This window comes from Bufo bufo, chromosome 4 (assembly GCF_905171765.1).
Source record: "Bufo bufo chromosome 4, aBufBuf1.1, whole genome shotgun sequence".
In the NCBI taxonomy this organism is placed as follows: Eukaryota; Metazoa; Chordata; class Amphibia; order Anura; family Bufonidae; genus Bufo; species Bufo bufo.
Genome location: NC_053392.1, coordinates 19,376,246 through 19,393,425, shown reverse-complemented (window position 1 = coordinate 19,393,425; position 17,180 = coordinate 19,376,246). Strand labels below are relative to the sequence as shown.

Genomic DNA, 17,180 nt, shown 5'->3' with positions numbered 1-17,180 from the left:
ATGGGACGCACAGACACAGACGCACGGAGCTTCCGGCAGCCCCAATGATCATGTGACGCCAGCTTCCGGTGGAAGCGGAGCGCGCAGTAACAGCGTGCGTTCCACATGCGTGCCACAGCGGTGAGTAGGCGGAGAAAGGGGGGTGGTAACTGTTTGAGGCGCCGGAGTTAAAAGGCGATATGGCGCATCATGCCGTATCTCCGCACTCTTTGCACTTTGCGGTGAGACGAGGGTATTTTGGGGACACTTTCCCATACCTTGTAGGGACGAGTACCACTGACCGTCCGTACACCCTCCAAACTACAAGGAAGGAACATTTATCCTGAAGTAGTAAGTAGAGGATACATACCAAATAGCTATTTTTGAATGTCTATATGATGAAGTATACTTAGTGATCGCGGTCTCTTTGCGTGTCCTTTTCTGTTTTTTGTAGAAACCCTTTGACTTCAGTAAGCCCCTGATGAGTTCCGACTCTATGGAATGAAACATGGCATGTAGGGCTATATAGTAAGGGCTTTACTGGGACTAGGCCCCATTATAGGGACAGGTACCGTATGGGGTCGCCCCTGTTTGGGCGGGTGCTCTGGGCGGGTGCCCTGTTTGGTTAGGCAGGTAAATGTGGATAGCCCCTAAATCACCTACACAGGGAGGGCTTTAGATTAGGGCACAATAGGAGTGTCCATACCGCCATACCCACAGAAGCACTGGTCATCAGTGTCCTATTGTCATACCAGGGCACAAACGCTACCCACTGTTTGCTGGTCGTGTGTCTACAGGATGGGGTAAGATCCACCAATAATTATCCTTACCGCGGCCCCAGATGGTGGCAATATATGTGTATATATGTATGTATGTTTTTGTTTCGTCCCACTGCAACCACCTATGCTTTTAGTGATATATTAGTAAAAGTTATATTTTATTATGCCTAGTCCACAAGTAGAATCAAGTTAATCTCCATCCTGGCCAAAATTAATGCCTAAGATCCCCTTCCCCCAGCCAGAGAGTCTCCCATTTTTTACCGGTTGATCTGAGACCCAGAAACCTCTGAATAGCGGACCACCTCAGACATCACCCAGCTCACCTTCTCTTCCGAAGAGGCAAGAATGGAGACATCATCGGCGTACACCACCACCTTCAGAGATGGCCCCCGCACCGCCAGTTCCATCCCCACCCCCGCCCAGGGCCAGTGCAAGGATTTTTGCCGCCCTAGGCAAGATAAAAATTGCCGCCCCCCCCACCTTATCAGATGATCTGCCCATATCATGACATCACATATGTTCCAACCCTTTCTCAGCATTTAAATTTAAAGAACTGCTATGTTTCCCTTAGGGTTAATCAAGCTTCTTGTAGCTGTCTCCCTGACAGCTGCTAGAGGTGCTTCCGCGATTCTCACTGTGAAAATTACAGTGGGAAGACGCGGAACATAGTTTTGAATGCGTGTGCATCCGCATTCGCAGCAGAGAGGAGGATCGGGGAGAAGAGTTCCCAGTGCCGGCGCTGGAGAAAGGTAAGTGGCTGAAGGGGTTTTAACCCCTTCAGCCCAGTGGGAGGGGGACACGAGGGTGCCCCACTCCTAACAACTATATAGTGCCAGGAAAATGAGTTTGTTTTCCTGGCACTATAGTGCTCCTTTACCACCAGTACGGCACAGTGTCTGTTCTCTGCAGGAACAGGCGATAGACACCAGTACCACTACATTAACTGTACTGGTTCTGGGACTATAGTGTCCTTTTAATGTGAGGTAAATTAGTTTCCAATGTAGTTTTAATAACTAAACAATTAAATAATAAACATATTGCATTGTCTACTTACCCCCAGGACAATAAGATGATCTGGTCTCTGGCTGCAGTTTGGCTCTTGGTCTGGCTCTGGGGACTCCCTTGTCACTCTCTCCCCCTCCCTTGTCACTCTCTTCCCCCCCTCCCTTGTCACTCTCTTCTCCCCCCCCCTCCCTTGTCACTCTCTTCTCCGCCCCCTCCCTCCCTTGTCACTCTCTTCTCCCCCCCCTCCCTTGTCACACTCTTCTCCCCCCCCCTCCCTTGTCACACTCTTCTACCCCCTCCCTCCCTTGTCACTCTCTTCTCCCCCCTCCCTTGTCACTCTCTTCTCCCCCCTCCCTCCCTTTTCACTCTCTTCTCCCCCCTCCCTCCCTTGTCACTCTCTTCTCCCTCCTCCCTTGTCACTCTCTTCTCCCCCCTTCCTCGTCACTCTCTTCTCCCCCCCTTCCTTGTCACTCTCTTCTCCTCCTCCCTCCCTTGTCACTCTCTTCTCCCCCCTACCTCGTCACTCTCTTCTCCCCCCCTCCCTTGTCACTCTCTTCTCCCCCCCTCCCTTCCTTATCACTCTCTTCTCCCCCCTCCCTCCCTTGTCACTCTCTTCTCCCCCCCTCCCTCCCTTGTCACTCTCTTCTCCCCCCTCCCTCCCTTGTCACTCTCTTCTCCCCCCTCCCTTCCTTGTCACTCTCTTCCCCCTCCCTCCCTTGTCACTCTCTTCCCCCCCTCCCTTGTCACTCTCTTCCTCCCCTCCCTCCCTTGTCACTCTCTTCCCCCCTCCATCCCTTGTCACTCTCCTCACCCCCTCCCTTGTCACTCTCCTTCTCCCCCCTCCCTTGTCACTCTCATTCCCCCTCTCCCTTGTCACTCTCATTCCCCCCCACTCCCTTGTCACTCTCATTTCCCCCCACCACTCCCTTGTCACTCTCATTTCCCCCCCACCACTCCCTTGTCACTCTCATTCCCCCCCCCACTCCCTTGTCACTCTCATTTCCTCCCCCCCCCTTGTCACTCTCATTTCCCCCCACCTCTAGTGTAGCGTGGCCGAGCTCTGTTCTATTTCAGAAAATATGCTACTCGGGAGGAAAAGCACGTGGTGATGAACCCCGGCAGCCGGATCCATACCGGGAGAAACCGCCACCCCCTGGGGAAAGGGTAGCGATTCCCCCGGCAAACAAAGCGCTGGTAAGCCTCCCGGACCTCACACACCCACACACAACAGGAAACAGGAACAGGAAAGGAACAGCAACTCCTCCCACCACTTCTCCTGTCCTGTATACTAAGTGTATTAGAATTGTCTGTAAATGTATATTATAATACTTTTTCTCCCTCCCTATGCATGTGGTGTAACTTTCAGTCTTTCTTATTATTATTTTATATATGACAGTACCAACAGTGAAGCCGGGGGTGTGTCCTCAAGTCACTTTTCCAGATAAGTGTCCCGATGAACCGCCACCTTCAAACTACTGCAAAAACGATTTAGATTGTCCTGGAGACAAGAAATGCTGTTCATTTCCCTGCAACGAAATATCATGTTTTTGTAAGTGTCAGATAACATTTAACATTCACTCTCGCAATTATAGAAACGCATACATTTTTTATTCATTGACTCAACCAAACAACTATTTTTTTCCCTCTGTGGTCCATTATTTATTGGAGAAAGGTGATTAATTTATGCTCAGTTCAGTTGTTTGTTCAGTTTGTTGTATGAGTTAGGTGTCATGCACACATCCGTGGAGCATGGTCCGTGAAATTCCTTCCTGCCGTCCTGCTGAGTGCACGAAGCACATGGTGTCATAGCAATCAATGACGCGGTGCGCTCGTGCACTCAACAGGATAGCAGGCTGGGATTTCATGGACCGTGCTCCACGGATGTGTGCATGAAGCCTTATTGTGTGTCAAAATTAGTAGTGACGCCTACACAGAGATCAGGTGTAATGAATTGATTTGCACCTCTTCTGGGTTTTTGACCCGAACCCAGGGCAGGACTGGGGATAAAAACCAGCCCTGGAAAAAGTTGCATACCGGCCCCACAGCATTGCGTCATCATTTACTTGTTTATAAAAGGGGAAAGCATTCATTTTAAAACACGTGCGTAAATACGAATATGAACTTTGCCCCACAATAGCTCTTTTGTAGAACCCCCATTGTTCATATTATCACCGTAGACCAGCTTTTCCCTACCATGATGCCTCCAGCTGTTGCAAAACTACAACTCTCAGCATGCCCAGACAGCATGCCCAGTTTTCAGCCATTTTTCATCTCTGCAGTTTGACAAAAAAAAAATCTTAGTTTACTACTTTTCCATCATTCTCGCATATTTTGGACAAATCATCCTACCACCCCCAATACTGTGCCGCTGTGCTCCCCAATATTATACTGGAGAAACAGATAAACCCCCTGATAATACTAGTACCACACAGGGCCCCCCCATATACAGTACCCCTTCTTTGTGGCCTCAGTAGATGCCCCCATAGTGCCCCCCAACAATGTGCCAATAGAAAGGGACCCCCATAATGCCCCCCAGTAATGTGCCAGTAAGAGTACCCATAGATGCCCCCCCATCATGTGCCAGTATCAAGTGCCTCTCTCCTCCCCCCCCACATGTCCCAGTATCATAGTGCCATCTCGCCCCCGCCAAAGTGCCAGTATCATAGTGCCATCTCTCCCCCCAATGTGCCAGTATCATAGTGCAATCCCCCCCAATGTGCCAGTATCAAGTGCCTCTCTCCTTCCCACCCCCTATGTGCCAGTATCATAGTGCCAAACCCCCCCTTGTGCCAATATCAAGTGCCAAACCCCCCCATGTGCCAGTATCAAGTGCCTCTCTCCTCCGCCCCCATGTCCCAGTATCATAGTGCCATCTCGCCCTCCCCCTAAAGTGCCAGTATCAAGTGCCTCTCTCCTCCCCGCATGTGCCAGTATCATAGTGCCATCTCCCCCCTCAATGTGCCAGTATCATAGTGCCATCTCCCCCCCCAATGTGCCAGTATCAAGTGCCTCTCTCCTTCCCACCCACCCCCACATGTGCCAGTATTATAGTGCCATCTCCCACCCCTCCCAATGTGCCAGTATCAAGTGCCTCTCTCCTCCCCCCCATGTGCCAGTATCATAGTGCCAACCCCCCCCCCCCCCCCCATGTGCCAGTATCAAGTGCCTCTCTCCTCCCCCAGGTCCCAGTATCATAGTGCCATCTCCCCCCCAAAAGTGCCAGTATCAAGTGCCTTTCTCCTCCCCCATGTGCCAATATCATAGTGCCATCTCCCCCCCAATGTGCCAGTATCATAGTGCCTCTCTCCTTCCCACCCACCCCTCCACATGTGCCAGTATCATAGTGCCATCTCCCCCCCAATGTACCAGTATCATAGTGCCTCTCTCCTTCCCACCCACCCCCCCACATGTGCCAGTATCATAGTGCCATCTCCCTCCCCAATGGGCCAGTATTAGGTGCCTCTCTCCTTCCCACCCACCCCCCACATGTGCCAGTATCATAGTGCCTCTCTCCTTCCCACCCACCCCCCACATGTGCCAGTATCATAGTGCCATCTCCATCCCCAATGTGCCAGTATCATAGTGCCTCTCTCCTACTCGAGAGACTACCTGTGAGGAACTCACTAGCAGTGCATGGCTTTATAAAAGCAACGGCATACAGGTATCACGCAGTCTTGGTGGGAAAATGCTATACTCACCAAGTTGCTATGGGACATTAGTGTGGTGGTATGCAGGATTTTTGGGCAGAAAGTGAGGCATGCCAGTTGCTAATGTTGGCACAATGGCACTGTGTCAACACATTGAGCATCACCATAAAGTGGTGTGGAAAAACTGTGCCACTCATTTACAGTAGTCTTACAGCCTGATGCAGCAAATGCTGCATCTCCCACCGGACCACACCTCCTCTCCAGCAGTCAGGGCTCAACATTGTCAGCAGAAGGAAGCTGCCTTTCCTTTCCCTTGACGTCAACATCGTCTATAGCTCCTTCAGCCGCTCTTACCATGCTCTTCCCACAGTCCATATGTTAGACTGCCTTTATGAGCAGAGGTAGGTGGTCAACGATTTATTAATGCTGCAGACAGACAGGTATACTTCCCAGTGTAACTTTCACATTAGCCAGTGGCAGCTCATGCGTGACACGTGCAATTTACTTAGGCCCTTTGAGGAGAACACTTTACTTGGCAGAACTTGGCAGAACTACAGGACCAAATGATGTCATTCCACTCCTTTACATCCTGTAGGGGATAATGACAAATCTGATTGGTGAGGGCACAGAAGACATGTCACCTCCCTTTCACAGCCACCTGATCCCTGAACAACTAGGTGGTTTATCTTCCCAAGCGATGGAAGTGGAGCTGGAGGGCAGCGACAAAGACGATGCAGATGACCCCGACAGACCGTGGCAGTATACAGTGGAAATGGAGGCAGGGAGGCCCTCCGAGTCCCTTGTGCAAAATGCCAGATATTTGCTTTCATGTTTGTGTAGTGACAGCTGCATTGTCATGATTTGGCAGAGTGATGACTACTGGCTATCCACATTGTTAGACCCTCGCTACTGGTCAAAAATGGGGGCATTTTTAGACCTTCTGTGAGGGATGCAAAAATGCTGCCTGTGAGTGCCATCACCTATCCTCCGAAAGTCTGACCGGGGGACCCTCTGCGCTCACCCTCCACTACCATTACTGGTGAGGTGTGTGTGTGGGGAGGGGGGTCAGAAGCAGCAACTTCAATCTGGAGTCTATGGTGAGCATTTTTCTTTAGCCGCCTACTGATGAAACCAGCAGGACATACAGAAGAACCTCATCCAGCAGATGGTGGCATACTTGGAATGCACCCTGTCACCCATGATCCAATATCTCCTGGACTACTGGGCAAGCAAACTTGAAGTGTGGCCGCAACTGGCCGGGTTTGCCATAGGCATTTTCCTGCCCAGCCAGTACTGTGGCATCTGAGTTTCTGTTGATTGCAGCGGGGGGCATAGTTAACCCTGAGAGAACTTGCCTTTCCTCCCTAAATGTTGAGAGACTAATAACTCATGGGTTCTGCTACTACTGTGATCTGCCACTATCATGCACTGCTGCCCCCCCCCCCCCCCCTGTCATGGGGCCACTATTGTCACTGTCAATGCTGCTGCTCCCCCACTCTGTTATGGGATCACTATTGTCCCTGTTAGTGCCACTGCTGTTTGACCCCATCTTCACTCTGTTTTGGGCCCACTATTGTCCCTGTTTGTTCGTGTTAACATAACCATTTATTCCATTCTTCCTATCCGTCAGAAGAACAGAAAAAAAAATCCTGTATTTTGAGCATCTGCAAGGATCCAAAACACAGAAGAGATGCAAATATTTGTATTACATTTTATCTCTGTTTTGGACACACTCCTGTTTTTGGCTTACAAAATACTGACCAATTACTTACCGTGTGAGAGAGGCCATTAAGTCCTGCATGCAGTACTTTTTTTCCTTGTTAAAAAAACTGATTTCAGATGTAAATGGCCAAAACTGAAGTAAATTGAGCATAAGGCATCTTTCACATGGTCAGTATGTTGTATCAGTATTTGATCAGTATTTGTAAGCCAAAAACAGGAGTGGAAACTGAATAAAAAGATTGTTCCAGCCTCTGAATAAAACATTGGAATCCTTTATTGTAAAATCGGAATAAAATCCAGGTATGCCAGACTCTGTTTTGGACCCACTCCTGGTTTTGGCTTGCATTTAATGATTAAATAATGACCATTAGAAATGAGCGAATTTTGCAAAAATTCGATTCAACCAGTTCGCCGAATAAAAAAAAAAAAAAAACTTGGTTCAATCCTAATTTACTTGTGGCGAATAGCGTTAAAAAATGACTATTTCCTGGCTGCAGAGAGCCTTTATAGGCAGTGATTGCCAGTTCCCATTGTTCGCCCGCGAACATATGCGGGCTGACATCTTTTTTCACAAGTCCGGCGAGGGACAGGTAAGCCCTTACCTGTGCGCGAGCCGGTCTGAAAACAAGTGCGGTCAGCGGGAGCAGGCAGTTCCGAGAACAGCCACCGGGGGCCCTCCTTGAAGCAGCGCCGACACCATGTTCTTCCCGTTGTCGGTCATCATTGTTCCAATTTTGAGTTGTCGTGGAGAAAGCCAGGATTAAATTTCTTGAGGAAGGACATAGAGCTGTTTCTCCCCTGAGTGACTCAGTTCACCCATGCAAACGAGGTGCCGAACAGCGTGACACCGCCGTGCCCTGCACATGTAGTATGCTGTAGGAACACTGTGAATTGTCCCTGCAGTGGAGGCTGAGGACACGGTGGAGGATGAGGAGGTAGAGGCAGACATTGTCACAGGGCCAACGGTGTGAGAACGTGGAGGCCAAAGCGGCGTCACCTGGTCAAGTTGCTGGTGTGGCTGGGCAGGCACAACATTTTCCCAATGGACCGTAAAGGACATATATTGTCCTCGACCATAGTTACAGCTACCGACCAATTTTCCCAATAAAGGCTGTATCACAAACAAATTTCAGCACTGAATGGCTAATCGACGTAATTCGGTTCATACAGAAGAAAGTCTACAATCACCCATCAATTTATCCATATTCTTTTTCCTTTTAATACACCCCCAAAAAATATATAACAATCACAATTCACCGCAGAAGGGCTAATAGGACATAAGTATCTATCCTATTAATACACCCTGTAAATGGCTATAGTACAAAGAAACTTCACCGCTGAACGGTAAATATTTTTTATTAATTTTTTTGCCACTAATACACACAAAAAGGGCTGTCATTTTCTTACTTCAACACACAATGGCTAATAAGCCCATTTGCTTTTTCCCCACTAATACATGCCAAAAAGGGCTTTGGAACATATCCGCAGAACAGCAAATATATTTATTTTTGTAGCCACTAATACACGCTAAAAAGAGCTTTAGAACATACACTCACCTAAAGAATTATTAGGAACACCATACTAATACGGTGTTGGACCCCCTTTTGCCTTCAGAACTGCCTTAATTCTATGTGGCATTGATTCAACAAGGTGCTGATAACATTCTTTAGAAATGTTGGCCCATATTGATAGGATAGCATCTTGCAGTTGATGGAGATTTGAGGGATGCACATCCAGGGCACGAAGCTCCCGTTCCACCACATTACAAAGATGCTCTATTGGGTTGAGATCTGGTGACTGTGGGGGCCATTTTAGTGCAGTGAATTAATTGTCATGTTCAAGAAACCAATTTGAAATGATTCGAGCTTTGGGACATGGTGCATTATCCTGCTGGAAGTAGCCATCAGAGGATGGATGATGTTCTCATTCTGTTTACGCCAAATTCGGACTCTACCATTTGAATGTCTCAACAGAAATCGAGACTTATCAGACCAGGCAACATTTTTCCAGTCTTCAACAGTCCAATTTTGGTGAGCTCGTGCAAATTGTAGCTTCTTTTTCCTATTTGTAGTGGAGATGAGTGGTACCCGGTGGGGTCTTCTGCTGTTGTAGCCCATCCGCCTCAAGGTTGTGGCTTCACAAATGCTTTGCTGCATACCTCGGTTTCAGTCAACGTTGCTCTTCTATCAGCTTGAATCAGTCGGCATATTCTCCTTTGACCTCTAGCATCCACAAGGCATTTTTGCCCACAGGACTGCCGCATACTGGATGTTTTTCCCTTTTCACACCATTCTTTGTAAACCCTAGAAATGGTTGTGCGTGAAAATCCCAGTAACTGAGCAGATTCTGAAATACTCAGACCGGCCCGTCTGGCACCAACAACCATGCCACGCTCAAAATTGCTTAAATCACCTTTCTTTCCCATTCTGACATTCAGTTTGGAGTTCAGGAGATTGTCTTGACCAGGACCACACCCCTAAATGCACTGAAGCAACTGCCATGTGATTGGTTGACTAGATAATTGCATTAATGAGAAATAGAACAGGTGTTCCTAATAATTCTTTAGGTGAGTGTATAACTACACATCTGAACGGCAAATATATATATTTTTGCCACTAATACACGACAAAAAGGCTTTAGAACATAACTGCACCGCTAAACAACAAATAGACCCTCATTTTTTTCCACTTATACATGCCACAGAAGGCACATATAACTGCACCGCTGAATGGCAAATATATTTTTATTTTTCCACTATTACACAACAAAATGGGCTTTAGAACATATAACTGCACCACTGAACAGCAAATATATTTTTCTTTTTTCCACTTATTCACTCCACAAAAGGCTTTAGAACATATAACTGCACTGTTGAACGGCAAATATATTTATATTTTTTCCACTTATACACTCCACAAAAGGCTTTAGAATAAATAACTGCACCGCTGAACAGCAAATATATTTTTATTTTGCCACTAATACACAACAAAAAGGGCATTAGAACATATAACTGCACCGCTGAACGGCAAATATATTTTTCTTTTGCCACTATTACACAACAAAAAGGGCTTTAGAACATAACTGCACCGCTAAACGGCAAATAGGCTCTTAATTTTTTACACTAATACACGCCACAAAAGGATTTAGAACATATAACTGCACCGCTGAACGGCAAAAATATTTTACTTTTGGCACTAATACATGCCAAAAAGAGCTGTAATGTTCGCGCTTTAACACACAAAAGCTAATAAGCCATTTTTCCCCAGTAACACGAGCCAAAAAATGCTTTAGAACATATAACTGCACTGCAGAAGGGTAAATAACACATGGAAATATTTCTTTGTAATAAACCCTGTTAATGGCTGTATCAAACAGCACTTGCACCCCAATAACAAGAACGGTTTGCTGGAATTACAGAGCTGTATAATGGCAATTTGGATCCCCAGTCAGTGCAGCAAGGTGTAATAGGATTGTTCCTATTACCCAGACTGAAACCTCCCCTACTGAACCCTGTTCTACATAAATGCCTTGGAATGATTCCTCCCTATCCTTTCCCTACACTTTGTCGGGTATATAAAGCAAATGCTTTATATAAAGATAAAAAAAATTAACGGATCAAAAGAAAAATTATGCAAACGATATTGACCCGTGAGATGGACATAAACATCTCAGAAAGAGTTCGATCAAAAACCTGATTATTTTGTGCAATCAGTAAAACAGGGTACAAGCGTCTATACAAAAATATAAATGGTTTATTATACAATAGTTTAAAAAACAATAAAAAATTTATCAACGTAAATTTCAATAATATACAATGATATGCAGTACCCAGAATTCACCACTACATGGTGCCAACAAAACAATACTCAACCAACACAAGAATATTATGCAATACAGCTTTAAATTTGTGAGAGATATACTGTACAATCAATGGATTATGCGGAAAACTCAATCAAGAAGATGACAGATACGAGCCCTTGCTCCGCCCAAAATTGATGACCAAACTCAGATAATGGTAGTATTGCAACAAAACTTATAAATTATTGGCTTGATATCAAACTAGGGAATATAAAGATTCCCAACAGAGAGTTTCTCCAATATTATCCCCTATATTCAGTTATATGCATCGTAACTGAAATCAGAGAAAATACTGATGTACCAACTAACGTTACACATCCGCAAATGAGCGGGTATCTGACTAAGTATCAAGCCAATTAATTTAGATCAATACTACATAAAACAAAAATATACATTACCCAAGGGTCAAGTGATGTGCAGAGTCTTGGGCGGGCCAGCTCTCAAGAGTTTTTCCCGATAATCCAAATGATTCTCCAGAGATCTATAATCCAAATGTTTTTTTTTTTCTGGTAACTGGTTTCTTAACCCAAAACTTATCAGATGAACACGCCCTCCGAGTTTGGAACTTTCCAATCATTGTTGGATGGGTGTGTACATTGATAAGGAGCATGACGTCATAATATTACACAGAATGCACTTTTGCTACTGATGTAGTATTAACTGCTCATATCTAGGTGGCACTGTTGTATAAGCAATAGGCATCATACCATTAAGGGTTAACTCATACATGCCTGATATTTTCAATACTTCACACCTCTGACATCTGGAGGCCTTGTCTCAGGGCCGAGGGACAAACTTTGATACATGAATATATACTTTGAGGAACATCTAGACAATTCTCACACTGTGGAATTCATGTTCAGATATGAAAAACAATGAAGCCTCAGAATCTGCAGGTGCGGTGTATCTTCTAACCGTCTAAATGTATAATATATTGTTACTATAACACTAGCTTTTGAACAGCACAGTAATCTTCTCATGGACTTACTTTGGCCTACATGAAAATCCATACAAAACAGTGAATATAAATCAACATTGCTCTTAAAGGCAATGAATACCCATTATAACTAAAATAATTAGATATAACTGTTTACACTTATGAAAAAAAACAACAACTTTGAATAATCTTTCCCTGAACTTGTAAATCATTTTCTCAGCACAATGAAGTTTTCCTAGCACTGTCCCTAGCGCCTGCTGACGTCTCTCCCTGCGCTAAGTACACTGGAAAATGGCAGAATCCAAAATGACTGAGGCTATTTATCGGGCTGTGACATCACAGGGCTGGCTGGCTGCTGACTGGCTGCATGCATGGCATTATGGTTGATCCCGCCTTTTCAAAGCTCCTTGCTCAGTGTCCTCACACGTGCAGCAGCGATTTTAGGAAAAAATGCTATTTGTTACCATGAATCGCGAGGAAATTCGGATTCAGTGCAAATCAAATTTTTCCTTAAATTCAGATCGAATTCCACTTTGTCAACTTCGATTCGCTCATCTCTAATGACCATCTAAAAGAGGATTTATGGATGCTCAAAATGCAGACAGTTTTTTTTTTTTTCTGCTCTTCTGATGGATCAGAAGAACAGAAAAATAAACAGTGATGTGAACACAGCCTTATTGTCACTGCTGCCACCCCACCCCCACACACACACTCTGTAATGGGGCAACTTTTGTCCGTGTTACTGCCAGTGCTGTTGGCCCCCATCCCCACTCTGTTATAGGGCCACTACTTGAATCTTGGGGCACTGCACGTTTAAGTCTATGGCAATAAGTTAGACCTGGCATTAACATTGACCTGTAACACTGATGCACAGTAAATCTACAGCTAACAGAAGGGATTAAAACGCATGCGTTTGGACTGCCACAACATGCATTAAAATGTAACTGTCATTTTGGTGATACTGACCATTTTTGTAATATACTTTAATTAGTGAAATCGTAAATTTCTATTAGAAAAAATAGTCAATGTTGAGCCAATCTCCACAGTTATGTAAACAAAAGACAGAGGGGCATTGCTAGGGCTCAAAGTGGGTCACTTAGAGCTATTATTTCTAATAGAAATGTACGATTTCACATTTCTAAACATCACAAAAATAAAAAAAATTACTGACAGTTACACTATAAATGAACTTCTTTTTTCTCCTCTTTGGCACTTTATTGGCAGTGCCTCTATTTCTTTATTTTGTTCCACTAAGGAGCAATTTGGACACAGCTCCTGTAGGGGTGCGCACGGGTTTCTGGCTTTACTGAAGAGTGCTGTATGCTTTTCTTTTTGCTTAACAGAAAGGATGACTTTGAATCTTGATGTAGACGGTGATAAATTGCACGTGTAAGGGTGCATTCACCTCCCCGTTTAGCTTTCCGTTCTTCTGATCCATCAGAAGAAAAGAAAGAGAAAAAAATAAACGGTGTAAAAAACGGATCCTGTTGCATCAGTTGTCATCTGTTTGAGCCATTTCCATCTGAGATAGTTATTTTTTTTAGATGGGGAAAAAAAATCCAGCATTAAGTACATTTGTTCCATCTAAAAAAATGAATGACAGATATGGATCAAACAGATGACATCTGATGCAACAGGATCTGTTTTTTTACAGGATCCTGTGTTTTTTTTTTGTCTCTCTCTCCCCTAATAGTGATGGCCAGTACCTACAGTATAGAACAGAATAACTATGAATGTGGGTGCAGTAGAACGTAATGCGCACGGCGATCCACTCTCTCCGCAATCTCTGTGCATCTTAACTTCCAAGAGTTCACCCTGAGATTGTGCCACCAAGTGAGATGAATATGATTAGGCAGAGTGGCCTGGGTGTACCTAATTTATCACAATTCGTGACAAATTAGGAACTGTAATCAAATTTCTTGGCGAATTTTGGCGAATCATCAGAATAAAATTTTTTAAAACTTCGCTCATCTCTATTCCCAACTAGAAATGAGCAAATTTTTCAAAAATTCGATTTGGCCGGTTCGCCAAATTTTTGGGAAAAATTTGGTTCGATCAGAATTTATTTGTGGTGAATTACGTTAAAAAAATGGCTATTTCCTGGCTGCAGAGAGCCTCTATAGTGGAGTAGAACATTGTGCCTGTATAGTGGAGTAGAACATTGTGCCTGTATAGTGGAGTAGAACACTGTGCTTTGCAGTAACACACATAGGGAGTCTGCTGTGATAGTGAAATAATACTGTGAGTCAGTATGACATGCAGATAACAGGGGTCACTCTTAGAATCACTGCACACTTCACTTATTTGGGCAGTCACGGGGCCAAAACTGACCAAATAATTCAAGTGTGAACTCAGCCTTACAAGTCGATGTTAGCACCAAGAAGAAGCGCACTCCTTTTACACCGTTGTCAGCTGATTCCACATAGATGTCTACAGAACCTGTTCTATTAAACGCTTATACAAGTAGAGCCCCCCGACAGAGTGGAGAGGGTGTCAGCAGAAAGTTTGTGTTGACATCACTGATTCATTTTCCCCATTCTCTGATCCGTCAGAACAATAACCCCCAAAAAACGCATCCTGTCTGTAGACCATATGCCTTCACTCGGTCAGCATTTGGTCAGTAATCCATCAGTATTGTTAAAGCCAAAAAAAACAGGAGTGGATCCAAAACAGAGATGACACGTGAATGGAATATTTTCATGTCTTCTGTGTTTTGTACCACTCCTGCTTTTGGCTACCAAATCATAAGCCAATTCTGATGGGACCATACAGGCCTTACAGCTGCTACACAGACAGGATCCGTTGTGCATCACATTTTTCCTTCCTTCTGACAGATCAGAAGAAGGGTCAAATAAATGATGACGCAACGCTGAACGCTGAAGCCAATTAGTTTTTTCCGACCGAAATACATCACTAAATGTTTTTCCACATATACCTGCAACAGTGAACGCTGACTATATTTTGTTTTTGTACTGAAATAATAATAACTGCAGAAGTGAAATGAATATCTATTTTTCGTTTTGGACTGAAAGAGGCCACTTAAACCCTTTCACCAAAAATAAATGCAACAGTGAAGTGCGTACATATTTTTTTCCCTACTTCTATTGTTATACAGGGTAATCTTATCATTCTATGTCATTGTGAAGGCCAATGTCTACCGTTTCTGAGCACCAGGGTGACACAAGGTTGGGGTGGTGTGAAGGATAAGTGGTAGAGGTCAGAATACATTGGGAACACTCTTCTGATTAGTGTGTACCAAAAATGGTTTCTATTATAAACATTACAAATGACTTTTTCATCTCTTCTAGGATGAATGGTTGGAAGATTATCGGCAAATAAAGTCTTGACCAAGGATAACCTCAGAAGGATAGGCTTCCTCGTATTGTAGATCTGCAGTGATCAGTGGATCATGGATCGGCCTCTATATATCTGTCATATAAACTTGTCTTGTGCGTTGCAAATGATTAGGGTTATTGTTCTCTACCGCCATGATCAGTTTCGCTTATCACTGATTGTGACATTCTGCTTTTATAAATTTATTAACACATTTATAGGTTGTACAAGAAGAAATTTCTGATCAGAAAATCTGTAGAATTTAGATTGATTGGAATGTGACTCTTTCCTTACATCAGATCTGGAGGTTCCAGAGTCAGTTTCTGTAATCAGGCTTAGCTTCTCCGTCTTCTATTAATAAATCGGTGAGATGCAGGGATGAGAGATTGTGTCCGATCATCTGTTCAGAATCCTTTCATACAGCCAGAGATACAAAATCCTGTCTGGGTTTAGTCAGTGTGCATATTGAAGATGTGTTACATTTTTGTGACCAGTATAACTGGGTGACTTAATCCCTCCAGAAGATAACACCACTCCTTTAGAGGGTTTCTACCACCTATTTAGCTGTCTGACACTAGCGATCTGCACCTAACCATGTTCCTGTATTACCTTTGTCTGCTGCCGTTAAGCTTAAAAACGTAGTTTTATTGATATGCAAATGAGCCTCTAGGTGCTATGGGGGCGTCTTTTCAGCACCTAGAGGCTCCGTCTACTCACTATTTCTGCCGCCCAGTGTGCTCCAGTCCGCCCCCCTCCTCTAGATTGACAGCCTACTTCTCTCCATCTCAGCCGAATTCTGGCGCCTGCGCTTCTGTATTTGCGCAGTGAAGATGCCCGCGCTGGGAACGGTCCGACAGTCACTGCGCCTGCGCCGAATACAGAAGCACACGGCGCAGGTGCGAGAATTCGGCCGAGATGGAGAGAAGTAGGCTGTCAATCTAGAGGAGAGGGGCGGGCTGGATCACACTGGGCGGCAGAAATAGTGAATAGACAGAGCCTCTAGGTGCTGAAAAGACGCCCCCATAGCACCTAGAGGCTCATTTGCATATCAATAAAAGTACGTTTTTAAGCTTAACCGCTCCAGACAAAGGTAATACATGAACATGGTTAGGTGCAGATCGCTAGTGTCAGACAGCTAAATAGGTGAAAATCTGGTGGTAGAAACCCTTTAAGGCCATCTTGATGCCTAAGGCCTCTTTCAGACGGGCGTTGCGGGAAAATGTGCGGGTGCGTTGCGGGAACACGCGCAATTTTTCCGCGCGAGTGCAAAACATTGTAATGCGTTTTGCACTCGCGTGAGAAAAATCGCGCATGTTTGGTACCCAAACCCGAACTTCTTCACAGAAGTTCGGGCTTGGGATCGGTGTTCTGTAGATTGTATTATTTTCCCTTATAACATGGTTATAAGGGAAAATAATAGCATTCTGAATACAGAATGCATAGTAAAATAGCGCTGGAGGGGTTAAAAAAAAAAATCATTTAACTCACCTTAGTCCACTTGATCGCGCTGCCCGACATCTCCTTCTGTCTCCTTTGCTGAACAGGACCTGTGGTGACGGGTCATCGCATGATCCATCACATGATCCATCACCATGGTAAAAGATCATGTGATGACCGGAGTGACGTCACCACAGGTCCTTTTCCTACAATCAGCAAAGAAGGAGACAGAAGGAGATGTCGGGCAGCGCGATCAAATGGACTAAGGTGAGTTAAATAATTTTTATTTTTTTTTAACCCCTCCAGCGATGTTTTACTATGCATTCTGTATTCAGAATGCTATTATTGTCCCTTATAACCATGTTATAAGGGAAAATAATAATGATCGGGTCTCCATCCCGATCGTCTCCTAGCACTTGCTTGCGGATGCTTGCGATTTTCACGCAACCCCATTCTCTTCTATGGGGCCTGCGTTGCGTGAAA

At 44.7% G+C, this 17,180-nt stretch overlaps 1 long non-coding RNA gene across 2 annotated transcripts in view; it reads left to right on the top strand.

The window, feature by feature from the left end:
- LOC120997036 overlaps positions 1–17,180 on the top strand; it is a 132,265-nt gene that overhangs the window by 21,460 nt on the left and 93,625 nt on the right. Inside the window, exons 2-3 of one of the 2 annotated variants that reach the window (XR_005778047.1) lie at positions 3,160–3,312; positions 15,236–15,644. This is a non-coding gene — a long non-coding RNA (uncharacterized LOC120997036). Of the gene's footprint in view, positions 1–3,159; positions 3,313–15,235; positions 15,645–17,180 lie in introns of those variants that run through there. The other variant, XR_005778046.1, reaches the window with a different exon arrangement.